The following is a 10,779-nucleotide window of genomic DNA, read 5'->3' as shown; positions in this document are numbered from 1 at the left end:
CACTATGTCTTTTCTACTTTCCTCCAACCTCACTTTCCTCCCATCATTCTAACAACCCATGTCCTATATCCTAGAATGATTAGAATAAAGTCTCTGGTTCTCTCTTTCTGGGCTATTTGTGACATGCCATGACTTACAGCACTCCTAATTAAGACATGAGGGAGACAGCACTCCTAATTAAGACATGAGGGAGAGAGGCATTGTCAGCCACTCTAGATTTTTCAGTTTCTGGCCATATTTAAATTTGGCATAGTGCTTTCAAGATCCTAAGTTACAAATATATTATATAACAGCCTACTAGGTTTTAAATTTATCAGATAAAGGAAACTAGATTTCTATCAGGCTGTCATGAAATGGCAGTAATAAGGTAAGGGAGGGGAGGGTCACCTAGGTAATCAAAGCAATTTCCTAAGAAAACAAAGAGAACAATGAAAGACAATTAGTAAAGGCTAGCCATTCAGTCTATCCCTGACCAGAGGAAATAATCTCCATTGCCTGGTTCCAAATCAGAAAAAAAGGATGAGGAAGAAAATATATAAAAATTTCTTTCCTTTATTGAAATTCATTCCTCTATTACTGGGCCTCTTGAACAACATCAGGATTTAACAGTAACCAAATGAGTCCATAATCAAAGGCAATTTTGAACTCTTAATTTTAATATACCTCAGTTGAAGTTTATTTGTGCAAAAATTGATTCAAGTCAGCCGGCACCAAACTGGAAGTGGTTAGGAGCTTGCCACTGGCAGGAGCTCAGGAAGAGTTTTATAGAGAAAAAAAGGAGAAGAAAAAGAAGGACATTATTTGGCTATAGCTTAAAGTCTAGCTGGCTCTTTGTGATTGGTTATCCTTAGGTTTCAATTTAGTAATCTTGAGACATTTAAAGTCTCAGATTTTGGTTTGTTTACATAGACTGCCATGACACTAGAGCCACCTCCATCTAATGGCCTCCTTGTTTAATTAACAAATCCAAAATAAAACTGTTATAAGTTTTTTTTTTTTTTCTCCCCATGCCTTTCCCCAAGCTCTTGTTTGATTTCATGTTGCCACCTGACTGCTAACATTTTCATCCTTTGCTCTAGCTAATGGTTCTCAACTGAGGTCCATTCCATCCTCCAGGGGACATTTGGCCAGCTTGCATTTGGTGTAAGGGTTTTTTTTTTTTTTAAATAAACTTTCTTCACTTAGAAAGTGAAAGGAAGTAGCCCCCCCTCTTCCCCCATCTTGGAAGATTCTCCTAGAAGACATGGTGGTTCTGAATCATTTCTGTAACAAGCCTATAACAAATTATAGACCAGTCTTTCCAGAGCCTAGAAAAGCACCATTTACAGGGCAGACAGTCTCCAAAGCCACAGGTCCAGAACCTCTTAAAATGTAACAACTTATTAATGAAGTCAATGTAGGAGCCCTTGTCAAGATGTAACTCTTTCGGAGGAGAACCAAGAGGTCTTACACAGAAAACATTTCATTATTCTTTCAGAGAACAATTAAACAAACAGCTACTTTAATTCCCAAGACTTGCTTTGCTATATATAGTGTGTGATTTTGTCTTTGTCATCTCTTACATGTAGACTATTTTGTTAATATTTTTTAAAATAGTATTTGAAAGAGCACACACACAAGCAAGGAGAGGGACAGACGGAGAGGGAGAGGTAGACTCCTCGCTAAGCATGGAGCCTGAGGCAGGGCTCCATCCCAGGACCCCGAGATCATGATGTGAATCAAAATCAGATGTTTAACTGCCTGCACCACCCAGGCTCTCCAAAGATTTTATTTATTTAGACGGAGAGAGAGATGCAGAGTAGGGGCAGAGACAGGGAGAGAATCTCCAGCAGACTCAACACTGAGCTCAAAGCCTGGATTGATCAGCTCAGTCTCACGACCCTGAGAGCTCATAACCTGAGCTGAAATCATGAGTCAGATGCTTAATCGACTAACCCAGGCATCCTGTGTTAATAATAGATCCATTTCCTTCCTTTCCATATTGGTGTGGGTCTGGTAACCTAGCACCCACCATCTTGCAGGCCACCAGTTGGCTGATGACAAATATCAGTAGTCCCTTTAGGGACAGGGATCTTCAGTTCCTATCTCCCCATCCCTACCTGGCCAATTCCATTCCCTGTCCCCACCTGGCCCTTTAATGGGAAAAGTCATCAGCTCCTGATCTTTCCTAATACCCTTTACCATCACTTTCATGTCCCTTATCTCATATTCTAGGTTTTGTCCTCTGATCAGTAGCACCAAGTCCACGAGGGGGAAAATAAAAGTGAATATTCCAACTGTTCAATAAATAACTAATACAGTAATACATTTATAAACTAAAAACACTCTGAACGATCCCACTCAAGATCCCACTCTGGATGTAACAGCACTCCAACTAGTTTTAAGGATTAACTAGCTTCAAGCCTATGCACTCTTTGTTTGCTGACCTAAGTTCCTTGGTCTGTAGCAGAACTGACCCACTTTCCTGGAGATTTGCAGACCACTGGCCTTGAGGAATGAAGGACGAAACTTTCCCAGAAGGTAAGTTCTGACTACATTCTAGAGCAGCCACCATTGATGCCAGCAAGTCTGTTCAGGGTCATCTTGACATAGAATAACCACTTGAGCACCAGCCTTGCTGCACCAGCTTTGCCTGGATGGGCATCATCTTCGGGACATTAGTCAACCTTCTCAGGTTGCTGGTTTTGGAATAAAGTAAGATTTCCTTTTCAATCATCACCTCCCTTTGGGTACTGATTTTCAAGTGATGAGCAGCCAAACCTGAGTTTGGAAGCAGTTCTCTGTCCCATAACAATACCGATCTTCTAAGGAACTATCTCTGAGAAAGATGGCCATTTCGAAAGATAGCTTGACTGGGAATCAAGAGACTAGGGTTCCAGGCTCCGATGTGTTTAACTGACATGAGAATTTGGGCAGATACAGGCCACTTGCCTCCCCAAGTGTCAGTTGCTATTTTGTAAAACAAAGCCAGGAGATCACACATCTGTGCCTGGGGCAGGGGACGGTGGGGAGCAGGAAAAAAAGAGGAGATCCACGGCTGAGTTACAGACTGTCATGCCCACTTTGATGAGGCAGACCTGTTTACTCTCAGGATGACCTACAAGGTGATGTTCAAGCTCCTTCCTGCCCAACTGAGCAACCGTATTTCCAGCCACTCTCTCATTTAGGCTCTGCCCCGTAGCTGTCCTTGCTTTCTTCCATGTGTGCCGATGTTCCTGCTTACTCCAAGCCATTTTGAAGATCTGACTAGATCATGTTCCTGCTTAAAGTGTTGGAAATACTCCCTACTCTTAGGATCCAGTTCAGTCCCCTTGCTGTGGCCTATGCTCCTCATGTGGCCTAGCATGTGCCACACCCACCCCCCTCTCTTTTTTAAAATGATTCCATACTGGTTTCCTTTCCATTTTACAAATCTGACAAACCACTTCCACTTGGGTCCCTATGTCCTGCTAGACCCTCTGCCTGAAACTCTTCTTAATCCTTCTTTTCTTAGTCAACAACTACTCTCCCTTTATAATCCAGGCCAATGCTTCTTCCTCAGGGTAGCTTCCTTATCACTTAGGAAGTTTTCGGCTATAAGCAAGAGAACACTGTGATTTAAATGGTTTAAACAAAAAGTTGTGTACTTCTTCACGTAACAGGCCATCTGGAGATGGAGAGTTCCAGGGATGATCCAGGTGTTCAGTAGTCTAGTCAGGTTCCTAGGCTCTCACCATCTTTTTTTTTTTTTTTTTTAAAGATTTTATTTATTTATTTGACAGATATAGAGACAGCCAGCGAGAGAGGGAACACAAGCAGGGGGAGTGGGAGAGAAAGAAGCAGGCTCACAGGAGGAGCCTGACGTGGGGCTCGATCCCACAACTCCAGGATCACGCCCTGAGCCGAAGGCAGACGCTTAACCGCTATGCCACCCAGGCGCCCCTCTCACCATCTTTCTTTTCTCACCTTATGGTCATAAGGTAACTATCACAGTCCTGGGCATCACAGGGAGACCCTCTGCTTCTGCAGAAAGGGGAGGCATTTCCCTGCAGGTCTCTCTGTATTAGGATATAAAATGTTTATTTCCCAGAAGTATCACCGCAGACTGAGCTCCAACCAGCCAGCACTGGTTATAGGTCCTTTTTCTAACTGCAAAGGAAGTGGGGAAACAAAGTATAATTTTAGCTTCCGGAATGAGAGGCAGGTTCTGCTAGGAAGATGTAGCCAAGGTCAGGCTCTCCCAATGTAAGCACTGCCAGCTCCCTATCTACTTTATAATACTTACAACACAAGTCATCATGTAAATTTTTTTTTTTTTTTTTTGGTAACTGCTTTGCCAGTGTTCATTTTCCTTTATTGAACTACAAGTTTCCTTAAACAGGCCACGAGTCTTAGTCACAGATGTGTATTTTTGCTTATTTCTGATATTTCATGATCAGTAACAACTCCAGAGGTGTCCAGTGGTTCCCAAACTTCCAAAAAAAAAAAAAAAAAAAAAAAAAAAAAAAAAAAAACGAAGTATATCCTACTGCAATTTATAACATCCACACTTCAAAACTTTCACTACACCATGGACCGAGTATCAAGTGAACACTTGCCAATAATAAAGCCAACTCTGGCATTGGAGTACAACGGCTTGAATTCTGGGCATGACGGTTAATTTGCAACAGGACCTTAGGCAACTCCTGAATCTGGTACAGAGTCATTTTTCTCAACAGAAATACGGTGACAGCGATGTTAACAACTGTAAGTTGTACTGAGGATTGAGTAAATGGAGGTAAATATCTTGGCCATACTTAACTCAAATGATTGCTATTATTATTGTAATAATGACTATTTATAGCTATATTATAGCAAGATATTTGCTTCATGTTTTACTTACCTATAACTCAATCACAATGTCTTCAGCAAAAAGAAAATACGAAGGCTTCAGTGGTTGCCCCCAATATTGGAGAAGGGGATTAAGAGAACAAAGGGACTGCCTAAGAACTATTAGGCATAGGAGAAACAGAATTCTTCATCAGCCTGTTCTCAGAAGGAAAGGGCAAAGCCTACAAACTTTGGTGAGTCTGCACAGTTCAGCCAGATTCTGTTTGGATATTAGGCTTCCCCAGAGCAAACAATGGATCTCATTAACACCTTCCAGCTGAAAATCCTGCAAATCTATTAGAGGGGGAAAAAAAGCAGCTAGCTTTCTTTCTGCACATTTATCACCCTTGTTATCCCTGCCCTAGCCACTTCTGAAATTCAATTCAATATGACAGAACCCATGGTATTGCTTTTCTTTTTTTTTTTTAAACCATGATATTCTGGGAAAATGTAAATATATGGAGAGAAAGCAGGTGCACAGGTCACTTGGGAAGCTGACGATGCGTTATGGCTTCAAAATTGCCATCACACCTCTCAGAATCAAATTTTCACCTACCATCAAGCCTTGCTTTCAGAGTGCTCTGTGGTCTCTGGCTCCCCCACTGTGACTTCAGCGGTCCCTGAAAAAGCCATCTCCACCACTCTGAGAAGTGCTACCAGCCTGGGCAAACATAAGCAAGAATAACCGTGTAAACAAAGCCAGGTGCAACTTGAATGCAAGTTTAAAAAAAGAACACCTTTCAAGAGAGAAGACTAAAGATCTGGTTTAGAACAGACTGCTTAAGATCCTAATCAGGAATGAACACTGGATTTAAAATTGGCAAAAATGGAGGGGGTGGTGGGGCAATAGGGTGGTAATATATTTGCATTTTCTTCCACCAACACTGGGCAGATACTTGTCATTTATTGTTGGAATGACAGATGTAAATAGAGTGATTTGGCAAGTCAAAACATCAATTGACTGTTTCTACATACAAAAAACTTTTAGGTAGGGGAAAAGCATAGAACTAGTTAAGTTTAGAGACAACACTTATTTAAATGAAAACAACTGAACAGTACCACTATGAGTAGAGAGGCTTCAGAGAAAATTTTAAGGGTCTGGGTGATGGACTAAAATAGTTATTATTCCTATCAGAATAGTTTAACACTTGTCCTCACAGAGAAAATCTGTGTCTAGATGGATGTATTTTCTGTGCTACCTATACACCACTTGATGTGAGCTCATTATATGAAGAGTTCTTTGTGAGCCTTATTCCTACCCAGGGTTTAAGTTTTTTCAATAGTCATTAAAATGAAGAACATCTTTCACAGTGTCAAAAAGCACTACTGGCTTAAACTCAGAACTGTATTCATTATTTGTACTAAGCTTGAAATTCTAGTTAATCTAAACCTAAAAACAGTTGCCAGATCAGTCATTTCACTGGATATTTAGGTGAACCTAAAACAAGGACTATTTCATGGATAAATATGTCCTCCAAATTAGAGAGTCCAAAATAACATTCAGGGTCAAAAAGGAGTGTCCACCAGATTTTTTTTTCCTCCCCCAGAACAAAATTTGTTATTGGGTATATTTTTAAGAAATAATCAAACCATGCAAGTATGGAGGAGTGAGAAGAACATGTATTAAGGAGAGTAAAAGTAAAACTAACACAAAAAAACAGAAGCAATACAAGTACTACTACTCAAGTTGTTTGCTACCCTGGAAACTTTGTCAATTAAGTAGCTCAATGAAATCTTCCATGCATCATTGTCCAAGAATGATAAAACCAAGAGACATTCCTCTACTGGATTAAACAGCAAACAACAAAAAAATTCCCACTATTAAAGTAGGGACTAGAGCTCTCTCTACTATAAACACATTTTACCCCAAACACTGCCCATATAGGCAAAAATAGAGAAATGGGGAGAGGAGAGAAGGATGAAAGAACAAGAGATAAGAAAGATAGATTGAGGGTTCTAACATGTATTCTATAGAAGTTCTAAAGGAACAGAGAAGAAAAGATGAAAAAGCATTATTTGAATAAAAGTAGCTGACTTTTTCCTCCAGAATCAAAGAAAATCACAGTTCAGATTAATAGGAAACTGCTAGTGTTAAGAAGAATAAATAGCGGTAAGTCCACATGTAGACACATTATAATCACCCCTAAGGGGGGAAAAAAACAACTCAATTATCTTCAAAGGAATGACAAACTGAAAACAGACTTATCATTAGCAACACTAGATGTCCATTCTGGGTAGTGTTGAGTAAAAATAGTCAATTGAGAAATGTTACCCAACCAATCATTCAAAAATCCAGAACAAATCAAGAATTTACAGTCATATGAAGACTAAGATAATTTACCCAAACCAAAACAACTATTAAAAGAGAAGTGAACTCAAAGGGAAGGCATGAAGTTTAGCAAAGTGCAGTGAGGTGTTGTATGAAAGGAGAAAAGGTTAGCACTCCCATTGACAAGGATGGAAGAGACCCTCTGTCCAGACAACATCCATACGGTTAAGGCATTGCCACCTACTTTCTGGCATCTAACCAACGTTTCTGCACAGAGGATCATAAGGGAAGGGAGGGAAAATTAAATGGGAATTTATCAGAGAGGGATAAAAACCATAGAGACTCTTCACTCTAGGAGACAAACTGAGGGTTGCTGGAAGGGAGATAGGTGGGGGATGGGGTAATTGAGTGATAGGCATTAAGGAGGGCATGTGATGTGATGAGCCCTGGGTATTATATGCAACTGATAAATTATTGAACACTACATCTGAAACTAATGATGTAGTTACTATATGTTGGTTAACTGAATTTAAATTTAAAAAAAAGAAAAGTACAATGGGCACAAATCTTAAACTATTGGTAAATGTTTAGGTGACTATAAAAAATAATTACAGTTGTTTTAATTAAGCTTTTATTTTGAAGTAACTAGATTACCATATAATTGTAAGAAAGAGTACCAATTCTGGAGGGAGAGCTCTTGTTTATAGTAAAATATTGAGGGCTGACTGATAAATGGGGTAGGGGAGAAGATGATTGGAAAAAAAATTAACATTTTTATTTGATTATAATATAGACCAATTCATGCAAGCATCATTAATGTGGAATATTATGCTAAGAATTAGGACATGATTTCTGTACTGAAGAGCCTGACTTCATTATTTGATGTTTGTCAATACGCTGTAAGCCTCATCCCTAGCTCTTCCCTTTCTGGCCAGTATCTTGGAAAGGTAATAAGAAAGCCAGGTGTTCTCTCTTTTGATTCTGGCAGGAGTTTAAGGTCATTTAAGCCTCAGCCCATCTATAAAATGTCTCATCCAGGCTGCACCCCCTTCCTTTCCCTATTCTCTCTCAAGCCATGTTTGGACCAGCCTGGGAAACCTGCCTTGCTTTCTCAAAACAAAAAACACCTCTGAGTAATAGATCTTGTTAATCCCTTCTTGATATGTGTATGTCATCATCAATCAATCTCAGCATCCAAACCAAATTTTGCACGGGGTCTATCGTGCTTTTTCAGTCTTAAAGTACTTAGTTGTAAGGTTAAAAAAATAAATAAAAAATATTCCGTGGAGAAGCAAGACCACACTTTGGGTGATCAAAACTGAGATCACTAGTGAGGGGCAGACACAAAGAGTGTGCCTCCAAGGGTATGCCCTGAGAATGACATGCCACCTAGGTAGTTTTCCAACTGAGAAGGCATAATTTATAAGCCAATCCTGAGCAAACAATGTATAAATCCAAAATGAGAAACAGCCTATTAAAAAGGGGAGGGTGGGGAGGGCAGATTTCCTTCTTCAAAAATGTCAGTATCACAAATGACAAAGAAAGGCTATAACACACCAAATTAGAGACCTGTCAACTAAAGGTAATACCTGCCTCCAGACTGGGTTCTGTGCTATCAGGGAAAAATGCTCATCAAAGACATTAGGTCAACTGACAAAAATGGATTATTGGTGGTATATTCAAGTATTCTATCAATGTTAAATTTAATGAAGCTAATAACCACCCTTTGTTACTTAAGAAAATATCTGTATTTCAAAATTATATACACACACACACACACACACACACACTAAAGTACTCAGCTTAAAGGGTCATGATGTAATTTATCCTTAAATGGTTCAGAAAAAAATGTGTGTATATACATTTGAAGGCATGAAGTATGCAATAAAAACAAATGGAGTAAAATAGTAACAATTGGTACATCTAGGTAACTGTATATATATCCTTTTTACTATTACTGCAATTTTTCAGGAAGTTCTTGAAAATGAAAAGATCTTACATGCAGTTGAATATGCTTACTCTTGAAAATATAAGAAAAAATTGGTAATAGATTTTTGTTCTTTTTTGCATGAATTTCATTTTATTTATTTATTATGTTCAGTTAGCCACTGTATAGTACATCATTAGTTTTTTATGTACTCTTCACAGATTCATTATTTTTAATCTCCTTGAATCAAGCTTAAGAAATTTGGCAGCACACTTGGACATACATATCCCCACACCCAATAAGCAATAAATACACGTTTCAAAACTAATGGAACATAAAGAAGGCTTGTCTAGGTACAATATCACAGAGGATCACTGACAACAGTGGATTTAGATTAGAAATCAACAGTAAGAGTGTCTTAAATTTGGAAGCTTAAAATAATTCGTGTGATACAAAGAAAATCAAGTTGGAAAGGATATTCTTATAACTGAATGACAATCGAAAGATCCTATAATAGAACTGGTAAGAAGCAGATTTTTAAAAATGGTCCTTAGATATCGTCCGCAGCAACTTCTTTCACGACACGTCCCCAAAGGCAAGGGAAACAAAAGCAAAAATGAACTTTTAGGACTTCATCAAGATAAAAACTTCTGCACAGCAAACAGTCAACAAAACAAAGAGGCAACCCACAGAATGGGAGAAGATATTTGCGAATGACACTACAGATAAAGGGCTTGTATCTAAGCTCTGTAAAGAACTTCTCAAACTCAACACCTAAAAAACAAATAATCAAATAAAAAAAAATGGGCAGAAGACATGAATAGACACGCTCCAAAGACATACAAATGGCTAACAGACACACAAGAAAATGTTCAACATCATTAGCCATCAGAGAAATTCAAATCAAAACCAGTAGGGAGGGCACGTATTGCATGGTGCACTGGGTGTTATACGCAACTAATGAAGCATCAAACTTTACATCGGAATCTGGGGATGTACTGTATGGTGATTAACACAATATAATAAAATAAAATTAAAAAAAAAAATAAAAAACCACATTGTGATACCACCTTACACCAGTTAGAATGGCAAAAATTAACAAGGCAGGAAACAACAAATGCTGGAGAGGATGTGGAGAAAGGGGAACCCTCTTACACTGTTGGTGGGAATGAAAGTTGCTACAGCCGCTTTGGAAAACAGTGTGGAGGTTCCTCAGAAAGTTAAAAATAGAGCTACCCTATGACTTGCACTATTGGGTATTTACCCCAAAGATACAGATGTAATGAAAAGAAGGGGCACATGCACCCCAATGTTCATAGCAGCAATGTCCACAATAACCAAACTGTGGAAGGAGCTGAGATGCTTTTCAACAGACGAATGGATAAAGATGTGGTCCATATACACAATGGAATATTTCTCAGCCATCAGAAAGGATGAATACCCATCATGTGCATCGACAGGGATGGAACTGGAGGGGATTATGCTAATTGAAGTAAGTCAAGCAAAGAAAGACAATTATCATATGGTTTCACTTATATGTGGAACATAAGGAATAATATGGAGGGCATTAGGAGAAAGAAGGGAAAAATGAAGGAGAGGAAGTCAGAGGGGGAGATGAACCATAAGAAACTATGGACTCCAGGAAACAAACTGGAGGGGGTGGGGTGGGTTAGCATGGGTGTTAAGGAGGGCGCATATTGCAATGAGTACTGGGTGTTATACGCAAACAATGAAG

The 10,779-nt window shown here is 39.1% G+C and overlaps 1 non-coding gene across 1 annotated transcript; it reads left to right on the top strand.

Moving 5' to 3' along the window:
- The first annotated feature begins 7,261 nt into the window (after positions 1 to 7,261).
- On the top strand, positions 7,262 to 7,387 carry LOC117801688. The gene has a single exon (XR_004624436.1). It is a non-coding gene; the product is annotated as a U6atac minor spliceosomal RNA (small nuclear RNA).
- The last annotated feature ends 3,392 nt before the right edge of the window (positions 7,388 to 10,779 follow it).

This window comes from Ailuropoda melanoleuca, chromosome 3 (assembly GCF_002007445.2).
Source record: "Ailuropoda melanoleuca isolate Jingjing chromosome 3, ASM200744v2, whole genome shotgun sequence".
Classification (NCBI taxonomy): Eukaryota; Metazoa; Chordata; class Mammalia; order Carnivora; family Ursidae; genus Ailuropoda; species Ailuropoda melanoleuca.
This window is presented reverse-complemented; position numbering and strand designations above follow the sequence as displayed.